General features: G+C 38.4%; 1 long non-coding RNA gene across 3 annotated transcripts in view; it reads left to right on the top strand.

Moving 5' to 3' along the window:
* Positions 1-4,471: 4,471 nt before the first annotated feature.
* Positions 4,472-12,785, top strand: part of LOC122996903 — a 42,947-nt gene continuing 34,633 nt past the window's right edge. For 2 of the 3 annotated variants that reach the window (XR_006407106.1, XR_006407105.1), the window contains exons 1-3: positions 4,472-4,615; positions 4,816-4,887; positions 5,067-5,150. This is a non-coding gene — a long non-coding RNA (uncharacterized LOC122996903). Of the gene's footprint in view, positions 4,616-4,815; positions 4,888-5,066; positions 5,151-5,222; positions 5,327-12,785 lie in introns of those variants that run through there. The other variant, XR_006407104.1, reaches the window with a different exon arrangement.

Raw genomic sequence — 12,785 nt, 5'->3', positions numbered from 1 at the left:
GAGATTAAATATAAGAACATTTTGCAGGCTGGTAAGTGCCTTGATTGTTGATAAAAATGTGCAAATGAGGTGTATAAATTACTTAAAAGCTGCCTGCTCACATAGTTTATTGTCTGTACTGATTTTAGCAGTTAAGAAAAAGGCACATGTGTCTGGCACTGGGGAGGGGGGGGGTTGTCCCACCAACCCCAGACTTCACCTTAGCAGAGGAGCTGGCCCTTGACCTGAACCAAGGGAGGCCTGTGATGGAAGGGATCCGGGGGGGGACAGCCACTGACTGTGTCCCACCTACATAAACTGTCCTCTTCATACAAGGTACATTATCCCAGTACTGCACATGGAACTCAATCAACCATGTAAATGGTGTTATGTGCACTCTCTGACTTTGGTTTGCCTTGCAGCATCTGGCAACACACTCACTCTTCTGGAGCCACCAGACGATAATCCGGTAAGTGTTATTCATTATATTTATATGTCTTGGCACATCCTGTCAACGCTAGGTCAAGTTCTGTTGAATATGGCAGGGGGAAGGCACTTCTGCAGCAGATGATGAGGAGACTGTGTCACTGGACTCCAGAGGGGCTTAAGGTATCATGTCAATCTTGTGGAAATACTTATTTAGTCCATAATGAATAAGAACTCAGTGATGTAGCACTCAAATATATTTGTAACAGGACCCAGATGCTGTACAGCTTGATACCCAGCCTGGCAACATAGTGAGTATTGCCTAAAGGAAATCCACATTATGCACAGTTCCTGCTGTGCTAATTGATAGACGTATCAACAAGCCTTTCCTCCGTCTCAGCTGTCCAATGCACCCGTACAACAGCTTGTTGTTGTTTCAAAAGTCTTCTCATTCGCTCCCGTCTCCTTGTAGACTTGTTTCTCTCATTGGCTATTGTGGTACCACTCGGAAAGTAGTGACGTAACCATCCAGATTTTGTTCTTTAGATTTAAGATTGGATCTGTAAACTCCTCACATTACTAGATTATTTGGGCTGAACGTTGGTAACGGCCAAGGTCCCAGACCAGATTTCTCCTCCAATTGTCGGAAGGGGTGAACTGGGGATAAATCGGTCCAAAACTCCTGTATTCTGAGCCCGCCTTAACCTGCGCAGAGTATAGAAAGTTTCAAACGTACTCAGACAAACCAACCAGCCAATCAACTGAATTTAACCGCCAGTCCAGTTTTCACAGACAGCTCTGAAATGTAAGCTGTGCTGTTTTTAGCCGCTCTAACAAGAACCTGACACGGGACGTATAAGTTCTCTGCTTCATGAAAACAATTTTACCTTCATATATCTCTATTGAATCTTCATTTTTCAATCACATTCTGGTGAAGATCGAGTAGTCTGCCTCCAGCTTAGGACAACGATTCCTAGCCAAAAGTCCACTTTTACTGTATCGTGTTTCAGATTTTTTATTATCTTAAAATATGCTTTAATCTGGATTAAAATGCAAGAAATCATGGAGTTTGAATTAAATCATAAGCTAACAAGTCATTCTTGCTGGGTTTAATGAGCTAAGTTAATCCATACAGCACTTTCACATCCAGACTGTGGACGTTGGTCAGAAACGTTACATTCATGTAATTTTTTTCACAAAGTCAGCATCCCAATTCATTTCAGACTAGAGTTTAGAGACTAAATAACTTCCACATTCACACAGACTACCCTCATCTGTCAAAAGGGTGACTGTTGTTCGTGATTCACCCAAACATCTCTGCCCTCACTGTCAGTGTAAATGTGTTTTATTGTCAACAAATCCCATGAAAGACCAAAACCAACATTTTTATTTATCCTACTTATATTATTTTCCACCAGCAGCAGGTTTCTGCTGGTTTCAGTTGAACATTTTGTTGCTATAGCAACCTCTGCTAGCACAGTTCAGCAGCAGTTACAGTTTTAGACCCTGATCAGACAGAGCACGTTTTAGCAGCCTGGGGCAGCTTTTTGTAATTGTTTTCAATGAGAATAAAGCTTTTTGCTTGCTGCTTTTACCTTGTTGAGCGCCTTGTGTGTTTCCGCTCTATGTGCGTCACATTTTTGCAGGAGCGCCCTGAGTGCCATGAGTTGAACAAACTCAGCCGACGTCATTTGCATTTCAAATTGGATGACTTGAGAGACGGGCCTTCTGTGGTGGTGATGACAACAAGTGGAGATAACAGTCATGGAGGAAAAACTAGTGGTGGCTGTTACTAGATATCCAGAGCTATGACTTTACCAATCGTAGTTACCCTGATCTGAACAGAAGACAGAGGGCCTGGAGTGAGTTCACTTCACAGTAAAATAACAGTTAGGCTAAGGACAGGTGATTCGGTGGTTGCCAAGCAACAATAAAAAAAGATGTGGCAAGCTCTTCTTTTTTTAAATTGTAGGCCTCAAGAAAAAAGCAGTGCAGTGCACCTCGCGTTTTGCAACTTGCAAAAAATGCTCTAGCTGATCAGGCCCTTACTGACATTGTTATGTCCACCATTTGTCTGACCTGTGTCCAGACAAGTGTTGACAGGCATCCGCTAGCTACTCTGCAAATTCTCTTGTTAGAGAATTATCTGCACTACTCTTTATAACAACTGACAGACATTACAAAAGGGCAATTAATTTGACTTCACAGGGTTTCATCAAATATATTTCTGTAAATTTCTAAGAACCTGTTGCTTTTTTATTGTTTGCAAGAGCAAGAGTTGAGCATTGAGTTGAACTCAATCAACAAAGAAAGAGGGAAAGAGGGTCAAACCTAAATACTTCTGTTTGTGAATAAAAAAATTTCCCAATGAAATAAAAAAAGTTGACAACATAATTTAGAGATTTGTGACTTATATTGTCATAGTAACAAATTATATCTTTAATATCAAAACCGTGAGTAACATTAGTGGTATTGTAAACATGAGAATTTCATCATTATTTTACTAAGTAACTGTTGAATAGAGAGCCAAAGTCATAACATCACGTCCAGTCTCACCTTTGTTCCTCTAGCTTCTGTTACTCAAGGCAATCCCTCATTAACAGATTCTTTCATCCGTCTTTCTGAAAAACTAAATCGTGTTCCTGAGGTCTACTTTCCATGTTCTAAGACAACTCAGCATCCGTTGCAACACTTGCTATCAGAAGATCAGAGATTTTAACAATGATTACTTTGTGAGCACGGAAAACACTACAGTTCCCATCAGAATACTACCAGCAGCACAGTGCAGGCACCTACATCATCGTAACTTGGTTTCATCCATATGCATAAACCCCCCCCAACACTTTCTTACAGCTTTTTAGTTGTAATTACTGCCATCAAAACATTACTACATCATTCACTCTCCGTCCTGCTGTTCTTATAGACATTACAACCCCTCAACTAGCTCATGTATGCACCTGCAAACGTCTAAGTCTTATGGAAAATAGTGTTCGTTAAAGGCCATTAAAAAACATAAATATTGAATAAACAATGATATTAGATCATTTTTCAAAAAACTACCATGCTTATCTAAACATATGAAAGGAGTCACATGACATACTGTTGAGAAAAGCTCAGTTCCAATGCAGGATTTTTAGTTATTAGCATAGTAACATACAGTATGGGATTTTTAAGTTGGTTTTCTTACTTCTGGAACCAGAAGTTCTGGTTTCACATCAGCTTTCAATTACTGTTGGGCTAACTGTTTAAGTATTTAAAGTATTTTACTTTTAATGTTTACTCTTGTTGACTCTATGTGTGTGTTTACTAGAATAATTACAGCACTACACTTCCTATGAGGACTTAATGTTGATCTTTAGGCCTACAGATGATACTTTATTTCTGGCATGAGAATGTAACTAATTTGACAGCTAGCTTATACTTTTGAGAGTCAGTTTGTTCTTATTGTACTAATTCTTTTTTAAAATAACTGAAGTCCAACTGTTGTTTATTGTATCTTTTCCTGATTTGTAATCACCATCAGTTAATTTGTCACAGTTTCACAATTGCATCCTGTTAAACTCTCTGTTGGAAGTTTGTTTAGCTCACTGCACAGCTGTGCACCTACAAGCATAGTGTCCAAAAACTATTAAAAAGACATCAGTCAGCCTCTCTGTTGCACTCGCTGACATGGTCCTTTAATACTGTGACCATGGGCACTGTAGTTTCATTATGAGCCGATCCACATAAACCATCCTGCTGCTGCTTTATTTACATCACACAAACACAAAGTGAAGATGTTTAAGGAAACTACTTTGCCTATTTTATAAATTAAAATATATTTGTGACCTTTGTTTTAAATATTTACATATCCGGTAGGAACAAAGACAGGCGAGGGAAGTCATAAAGAAGCTTTGTTCACTCAGGGAATAAAAGTCAGACAACACAGGGTCACAGTCCACAGTCATATGCCCATTGTGTCATATGCCACTTGCAACTTACTGTAACAGGCAAATAACCCAACTGAGTTATTGGAAATGATAAATTGTGTTTGACTGATGCACTTCCTGTACTGGCTCTACTCAACTTCCTGTTTACAGCTCCACACATCCCACAAACCCCTGCTACTCGAATAGGAAATGTTACACAGGCCCGAAGCCTGCAGCCAGCTGGGTATAAATCAGTTATCGAGAGATTATTTTCACGGCATTTCAGCTTAACTGTGACACCTGTAAGTTTGAAGAATGGAATTTTTTGCACATGACCACACTTAAGTTTGGTTTGTGTGGGTTAAAATTGTCCTTCAGCGAGTTGACCTTCAAGCCCTTTGTATGATTTGTGTGTATGTTATTTTGCTAAAAAAAACACTGTTAACACAGCAGCATTGACTTGGAAAACCCTAATTTTGGTCATTTTTATGCTCTCTTAAAGGATGAGAAACTTGGATAAACCTCAGGCTCATCAAATCCTTCCAAGACACACTGGACAAACCACAACAAGCATGTACGTCAAACTGAAAACAAGCCTCATTTTTCATTTGCTGCACACTGATTCTCTTTCTTTCTGTGTCATATATTTGTAAAAGGCTTAGACTTGTGACTTTGTCAGGTTTGTTAGTGCTGACACAATGTTCAAAACCTTCCTCTAAAAATTCCACTTTTGCTTTTATTCTTTTATGACAGGAGGAAGACCAAGTGTGAATGCTGAAGTAGTTACAGGGCATCCAATTGTCTTCAACCAAATGCCGCACACGGGGAATTTGCACGGTAGGACATTTTTACTTTACAAACAAAGGATCAAAATCACTGCAGTAGTTAAAATCACTGGATGTCCCCCAGGTCATATTTGTTTGGGCAAAGACGGTTTTGGCTGCAGAAGAGCTGACATTACAAAGATAAGAGAGACAAAAGTTCTTTCTGTTCAGGTCTGAATAAAGCAAGCAATCCAAGTCTTATTTTGATTGTTGACATGCTTTTTTTTTTGCTCACACCATGTCTAAAAAAAGGTTCCATATTTAGATAAATAGGTGGATAGATGATTGGTAGCTTTGTTTTGCAGGCTGGACTCATATTATTATTATATTTGGCTGATTTTATCTGCTCTTTCAGTCTCTTGTGTTGACTCACAGTCACAAGTACATCTTCCTATCTTCCCTTTCTTACTACATGTCCTGTACCACTTCTTTTCTGAGGAAATGTTGCTTGTGCAGTGACTGTAACAAATGTCATGTGAGTCTGTCAGAGCAAAAGGGCAAAGGTTGAGAGTTGGCTGTCAAGTTACACCTGACACAAATTGACACAACAGTATCTTACAAATGCTCAAAGCTTGTAAATGTGTCTTCTCTTTAAACACTAAGAAAACAACACTTATACTAAAATAGATGTATTTTTTCATGTCACTCAAACATGCAGGAAATAATGGAAATCCAAATTAACAGTTTTGACTTTGCTCGGGGAAGTTTGGTGTTCATCTTGTGCTGCTCCTGTGCCCTCTGGGTTAATGACAGGTTTATCTCATACAACATATAATCACTGGCAGTTAGCAGAGAAAACACATCATTCAGTGAGTCACAGCAAGAGTCAGTGTAATTCTGTCTCATGATATCTCTCCAAACAAAGGCAGCTGTTATTCCCCCCCTGGTTTAAGAAAAGTTAAGTGACTTGTATTATCAGGATTAAGTTTTGAGGATGGTCCAGGATGAAGATAATTTTTGTGACGTAAAAAGAAATTAAGCTCAGTTCAAAGTGGAGTTGAATTAGTTATATTGAAAGGATGTCAAGAGGCTTTATACTTAAGGATTTAAGGACATAGAAGTATTGTAGTAATAGTGATTTTCTTGGGAATTTTGATAGTTTTAGCGACCCAAAGGGATTTTATATTCAACAATTAAAACTTAAACATTATAATGGGAAAATTCAGATATTTCTAGACTCGATAGACGATTTGTAGGCCAACAAAAATAAATACAAATAAGGATTTAACTTTTCTCCATTGGAATTTTAAAAAAGGATTGGACACAGCATTTCACAGTGGAGGATAAAAATAAGTAGATCAAGTATAATTGCACTTTTAAGTGATTAAAACAAATATAATAAATCCAAAACAATTTTTTATTAACTGTGCTGTTACAGATAAGTGGCAATGTTACTATTAAAGCTGAAAACCAGTGCTGTTTAAGTTACTTTTTTCAGATAAGATTGAAAATGTGGGTTTATATGTTTAATCCATCCCATGCTGTATTTATGGCTATTAGGAACTGTTTTGTGTTTTACACCATGCATCGGTCTTTTTTAGCCTCCATTACACCCACCAAATTGGACTAAACATATCTCAAAGGATGCTGTAAACCATCACTCGCCGTGAGAAAGAAATGTATCGCTTAACCAGACAGACACTTTAAATGTTTTAAAATGAACGTACCCCTGCTGAGTGGAGGCTTTCCAGCTGCTTGGTTTGGATGTATTTCAGTGATTTTAGTGAAAAAGAGCCAAACAAGAGCAAGTCCAGCTGCGATGCATTTATGAGTTTATTTGAACTGATTTCAAGTTGAACTGACTTTAATTTGACCACATAAAAACAAAATTTTAACAATGTCTTCATAGAAATCACATTAAGGAAAGTGTGAAATTCATAAATCAAGGCAGCTTTATTGGATAAATAAAAAGATAGAAGAGTAGTATGGATGAACAGCCTGACACTTCATGTAAAGCTCTAGTTTTACTGTAACACACATCAGGGTTTTCCATCACAAGACTTCTTCCTCTCCTGCCTCATGTGCCTCATTACGCCACTCTGTAATATTTCATCAACTGTTTGACTCACGGTGTAAGCGAACGCGAACGCACAGACAAACAGATCTAATCTCTGTGAAGCCAGTGAAAGACCTTTTAAACCCCTATTAGGTTAAAAAATCAGGTGCTGTTGCACAAACTCTACCGCAGGTTTCTGAATCAAAAGGTTTCACGTCTTCAAAAACAAAGGTATCAAAGCTGCTCCATCACCTTGGGCAACTAAACAGCCTCATGCTCCTGAAATTGATTTTTTTTGCTGAACTCTGGGGAAAATGATGTGAGATACAGTACACTTGACTAAAGTGAAACTTGAAAGGCTTGTGCAACATCCTTGATAAGATTATAATTTACTGCTTTTATTTATTGTAGATATACAGCGTTGCTTTGAGGGTCTCTGTTGCATTGCGTTGCGTTTCGTTATGTTGTTGTCTTGTTTTTGGGTATTTGCATCGCATTAGGTTGCTTTTAGTTTGAGTTGCATTGTGTTGCGACATATAGTGCTGTGCTGCAATAAAAATGCATACAACTGTAAAGTCAGTCAGGGAAATATTACAGAAAAGGTCTAAATCACTACAGAGGCAGTTAAATATCTCTCAAGAAAAGCTTGGTAAGTTTTCATGGTGTACTCATCTTGGTCAGTGAACCCTAAAAATTACTTCACAAGGATGGAAAAACAAGTAATACACTGACTCAGATCAAACATGCTGTACTCTTCAGTAATACAAACTATTTAAAAGCATCAGATCAAATATTTATTGGGAATAAATTCTGTCTCTTGGCTTTTCAGTGTATTTCTATTAGCTTATACACTGTCCAAAAATATGGATGAGTCACAAATGTTACAGAAACATTTGGAGATTGTATACTTGATTTCCTTTTTCATTTTCTTTGAACTGTCATTTCCTGCACGTAGCACTCACTTATTAATTATCCTGTTCTTCGAGAGCAAAGGAGGAAATAGTGAGATGTTATTCTAGAGCCACACGGGGAGGAGGTCATGGTTGGATGGGTCAACAAAACATCATACTGTAACACAAAAGATCACTGTCCGCTTCACGCTCTTTTATGAACAGTCAGCGTTGGTTTCTTTTAACCATGACCATGATTGCTCTCCAACTTTACCCAAATATTTTACAGTGACAATAAACGGGAGTTGTGCCTAACCCTAACCAAACCTTAGAGCGCTGCCAAATCAGAAAACAATTTAATCTTTGTAACAGAAATGATTTATTGTTTTGTAAGGCTCTAACAAATTATATTTTCCTGTTCTTATGGCCCCAATAGGGCCGTAAGAACAGCAAATCCTTATTTGTCCTGAAAGTAAGTTAACAACAAAGTATTTGTCATTTAATATGGGTGATTTGTTGGTATTTAGTTGTTGGACAAAGTCCTTCCTGCTTCACAAACAAACTGGAACTTAATTTTTAAAAAAAGGAGCTTAACAGGAAATGGAACTAAACAGGGAAACTAAAGAACATGTGTTTCTCATTAAACATAAACACTAAAGTGAGAAACACATGTTGCTAATGCTTACTGGACCATCTCAGATACCTTGATTTCCCAGAAATGGAAACCAAGACCAAGGTCCAAAAGAGGAAGTGATGTTTTATTACGTTTTCAGTTGTTGTAAGTTCACACATCAGAATTTGGTCTGTGACTCATGTTCAACCAGAGTGAGGTATGACTGGACCACTTGTGTAATTGTGAGTACTTTTCTGAAAAACTGTTGCAAATATACATGAAATACATCAAAACATTTGTGAAACAATACTGTAGGCAACTACCCTTTCTCATTGTCTCATCTATATTTAAGAGATGTAGCCATGTAGCTCTACTGCAGAAGCTAAGAATTATGTGCCTTGCTGAACATTTTTAGAGGGAAAGAGTCACAGTTCTCCTGTAATGATGATTCGGATTCCCAGAATGTCTCTTTGGACAATAATGATTAAAAATGAATAATCATCATCATCTGAATCATGCCCTGTGACCTGATCAATTCTGCACTCTGCCTGTCGGCCTGGACTTCAGCTGTAAACATTAACAGATGATCATCATCATCAAAGAATGTGTTAAAACAAATGTTTTTTACAAGCTTTCACTGCCTTTTCTGCATGAAGTCATAATGAAATGGCTACTTGAAAATGGAAAATGTGCTGCACAGCACTCGAGTAAATGTGGTGATTATTAGAGGAGGGCATCCCTTTTTGGCTGGACTGCAACAACGAGGCCAAATGTCTCTGACTGACTGATTGAGTGATGAAGTCATACCATTGGTTGGCTGTAAGAATCCCAGAATGTATTTCGCACTAACTGATAGCGATTAAGCTGTTGTCATTTTCTCTGTAGGACTGTGTTATGTTATGTTATGTTATTTTATTAAGTTTTAATATTTTTTCATGTGAGAAAGTAATATGTGGTCAATATGTGGTCAGTTTATCCAAATAACACCTGTTTGGAAATTTGGTGCAATGTTTTCGGAGATGTGAAGCTGGCCAGGTGAGACCAGATGTTGTGATCGATACAGTCATGTGATGCAGTCACGTGATGTGGTCACATGACTGTCTTGCTTGAGTATACTGTAGTGTGAACAGTCTGCTGGTATTGGCGTACTTAATCGTTTACATAGTAGGCAGTATACAGCACACACTGATTGAGTATATGGTAGGTAGTAAGTTAGTATTTCCTGGGGCCTTGGTCGCCACGCGTCACCACTTCCTGTATCCACCATTTCAAATTAAAAGCCCTCTAGTGTCTTGTTTATGCACTGACTAATCAAGAGGAGTTCCTGTATGACACTACACAGGCAGATGATGGTTCACAAGAACATCATCAAGGAAAACTGTTTCAAATTTTAGGGAGTTTCCACTGCTGAGAGTAGTGCAACTAACTTTTGGAAACAAGAAGTTAGTAGACCTGTATGTTTTGGAAGCATACAGGTCATAAACTTGAACAAAGTTCAGATGTTACAGTAACTCATTTAAATGTATAGCACATAGTGTTTTCTAACATCACCGTATCATTTGTCAGCCTAAATACTTTTTCATTAAATGATTTTCATGAATTTCTGCATTTTTGCAGCAATGACTATTCAATGTGTTTACATTCTACTCACCTCTCTATAAAGTAGTTTTGGTGGTCGAGTCTGCCAGACCTCACTGTGTACTGTTAACTCTCTAAACACACTATAATAGTTGCATTAAGTTTCTGCCCCTGCAAATGGAGCATTTCCTACTGCTGCTGCTTCACATTAAAAGTATTCAACTGGGGAAACACAAATACATTGCTTTTACTATGACTGCTTCACAATAAATGCCACCTTGTAAGAGGTTAGCCCTGACCATGGCCATTAACAAAAAATGTGTCTACAAAACAGGACAGTTTTAAATAATGCAGGCAGCAATGAAACCGAAAATAACATCAGTTTGTTTGGTTGTACTGTAGGCTGATCCACCAGTTGCTCTTCTGTTGTATTTCTGACGAAGTACTTACTCATCGAGCGTTTCCTGCCTCCAGCATTCTGAGACCTGTAGCACTAAACCTCACTTGCTAATGTCACCAGCCAAATCAACCAAGACTGAAATCTTAACAATTGTAACTTAAATGGATTCCAAATCAGATTTATGAATTTAAAATGTTGCATGTATTTGCTACGCATACCGACGTACCTTTTTTTTTTAACTGTTTTTGTGTTGTGCATGGGTGGCCCCTTCGTGTTGCATGCATGTCAGCATGTTTTGGTTCACCTCCAACCTGCATGGAGGATCAAATCTTAAGGCAGCCCATAGTTATGTTTATACTTGACAATTTCACACCTCATGATTTTTGGCTAATCCCAACATTCAGGGCCAATGCAGCAAGTCAATTGTAAATGCAGTTGAGCCACAGCAACCCCAGAAATGTAGAAGTAGTGTGCCCTTTATGTAGCAAGGCAGTAAGTAAAGCTATGGAGGAAGGGGTGGAGGATGGGTGTGTTGCTTGTCTGGCTTTCATGCAGGAAACCGAGGTCTTTGTCCCATTGCACACCTGCAATTAACGTTCACTTTTGTTGCATCACATTCCCCATCCCTCACTCTCCTTATTTTTAAACTGCAATCACAATCCTTTCCCACACAACATGAAACAAATAAACTCAAAGCCCCCACTGGTGATAGTACAGTTGATTTTTTTTTTTTTGGACACTACTATATTCTTTTCACATCTACCAGATGGCACAAAAACTCCAAGGTTAACCAAGGTCTTTTTCAAACCTACAGACACATATTGTCTCCTCCATAAACACAGTTTCCATCCCAAACACACTTTTAAAGGTATAGTTAAATCACAACCCATCTGATTCCACAGGATCTGTTCACTGGACATTCATTTTCAGGAAGCCGCACACATTCTATTTCAATCACTCAGGGAGTTTTGTGGGTTTATTTTTGCTGGCCAACTGTGGTATTGAGTCTCGGGTTTATTTTCGTTGGTCAACTGTGGTACTGAGTCTCAAACTGAGTATTTTTGTTTGCTTTCCGGGATCCCGAGGAGGAGTTTTTTTTGTTGAGATAAGGACTCATTCATTGGTAATTGAACTGTGGGTTTTGTATTGAGCACTGGCTGTATGATACACTGCGATGGACTTCCAGTTCTCGTGTGTTTTGTCTTTCTTGTTGTTTGCTGGTGCCTTTTGAAATACCTGGTTGTTAGTGATTGTTAAGGGGCCATGTACCACAAGACATGGGTCCTTTGTAGGGTTGGCTGGTATATAACTAAAAATATTATCTTTGTCAGACTTGCAATCTGACTGGCATGCGGGCTCCTAGTCAAACCGCTACAACACGATGAAACAATTAAACCCAAAGCCCACACTGATAACAACAACTGATTTTTTTTTTTGGGACATTACTTAGGCTATTCTTTTCACCTCTACCAGATGGCACAAAAACTTGGTCAACCAAGGTATTTTTAAAACCTACAGACACACATTGCTTCCTCCATGAGCACAGTTTCCATCACAAACACACTTTTAAAGGTATAGTTACATCACAATTCATCGGATTTCATAGACTTTCTTCACTGGACATTCATTTTCATCACTTCAATCACTCAGAACCTGAGGATACTCGAAAAGATCCCTCCGTTATATCAATACCAACACCTTAAAACCAAATCATAACAGAGCACCTGCCGTGGGGCCAGAGACATCGTAACATTCATCACCGCATACAATCAGGACTCCAGGGGCTGTATTCTCAAACATTTTTGAGAATACTCTCAGAGAGCTCCCAACCTGCCTAAAAATTTCTAGCAAGGACTCCTAGATTAAGAGTGATTTAGGAAAATTCTCAGAGCAACTCTGGGCAAGGAAGGGACAGAAACTTGTGAGGGGGTGTGGTTGATCCCGTTTCTAGGTATGACTCGTTCTTTTAAAATGTGTGATTGGTTGATCAAAAAGAAAGAAAAATGCACTTTTAGTGAAAATGGGCATAGAATGGAAAGTGAACTTGATAGGCCTAATCATGGAATTTAGTCTCTATTAAGACATGGTGTATTTATAAATACTATTTTATGTAATGAACATCTCTGTTGATTAAATTGTGAGCCATACTACAAAAGTAGCCTATGAAAACA

This window comes from Thunnus albacares, chromosome 14 (assembly GCF_914725855.1).
Source record: "Thunnus albacares chromosome 14, fThuAlb1.1, whole genome shotgun sequence".
In the NCBI taxonomy this organism is placed as follows: domain Eukaryota; kingdom Metazoa; phylum Chordata; class Actinopteri; order Scombriformes; family Scombridae; genus Thunnus; species Thunnus albacares.
The sequence above is the reverse complement of the archived record's forward strand: the minus strand, read 5'-3'. Positions and strand labels throughout refer to the sequence as shown.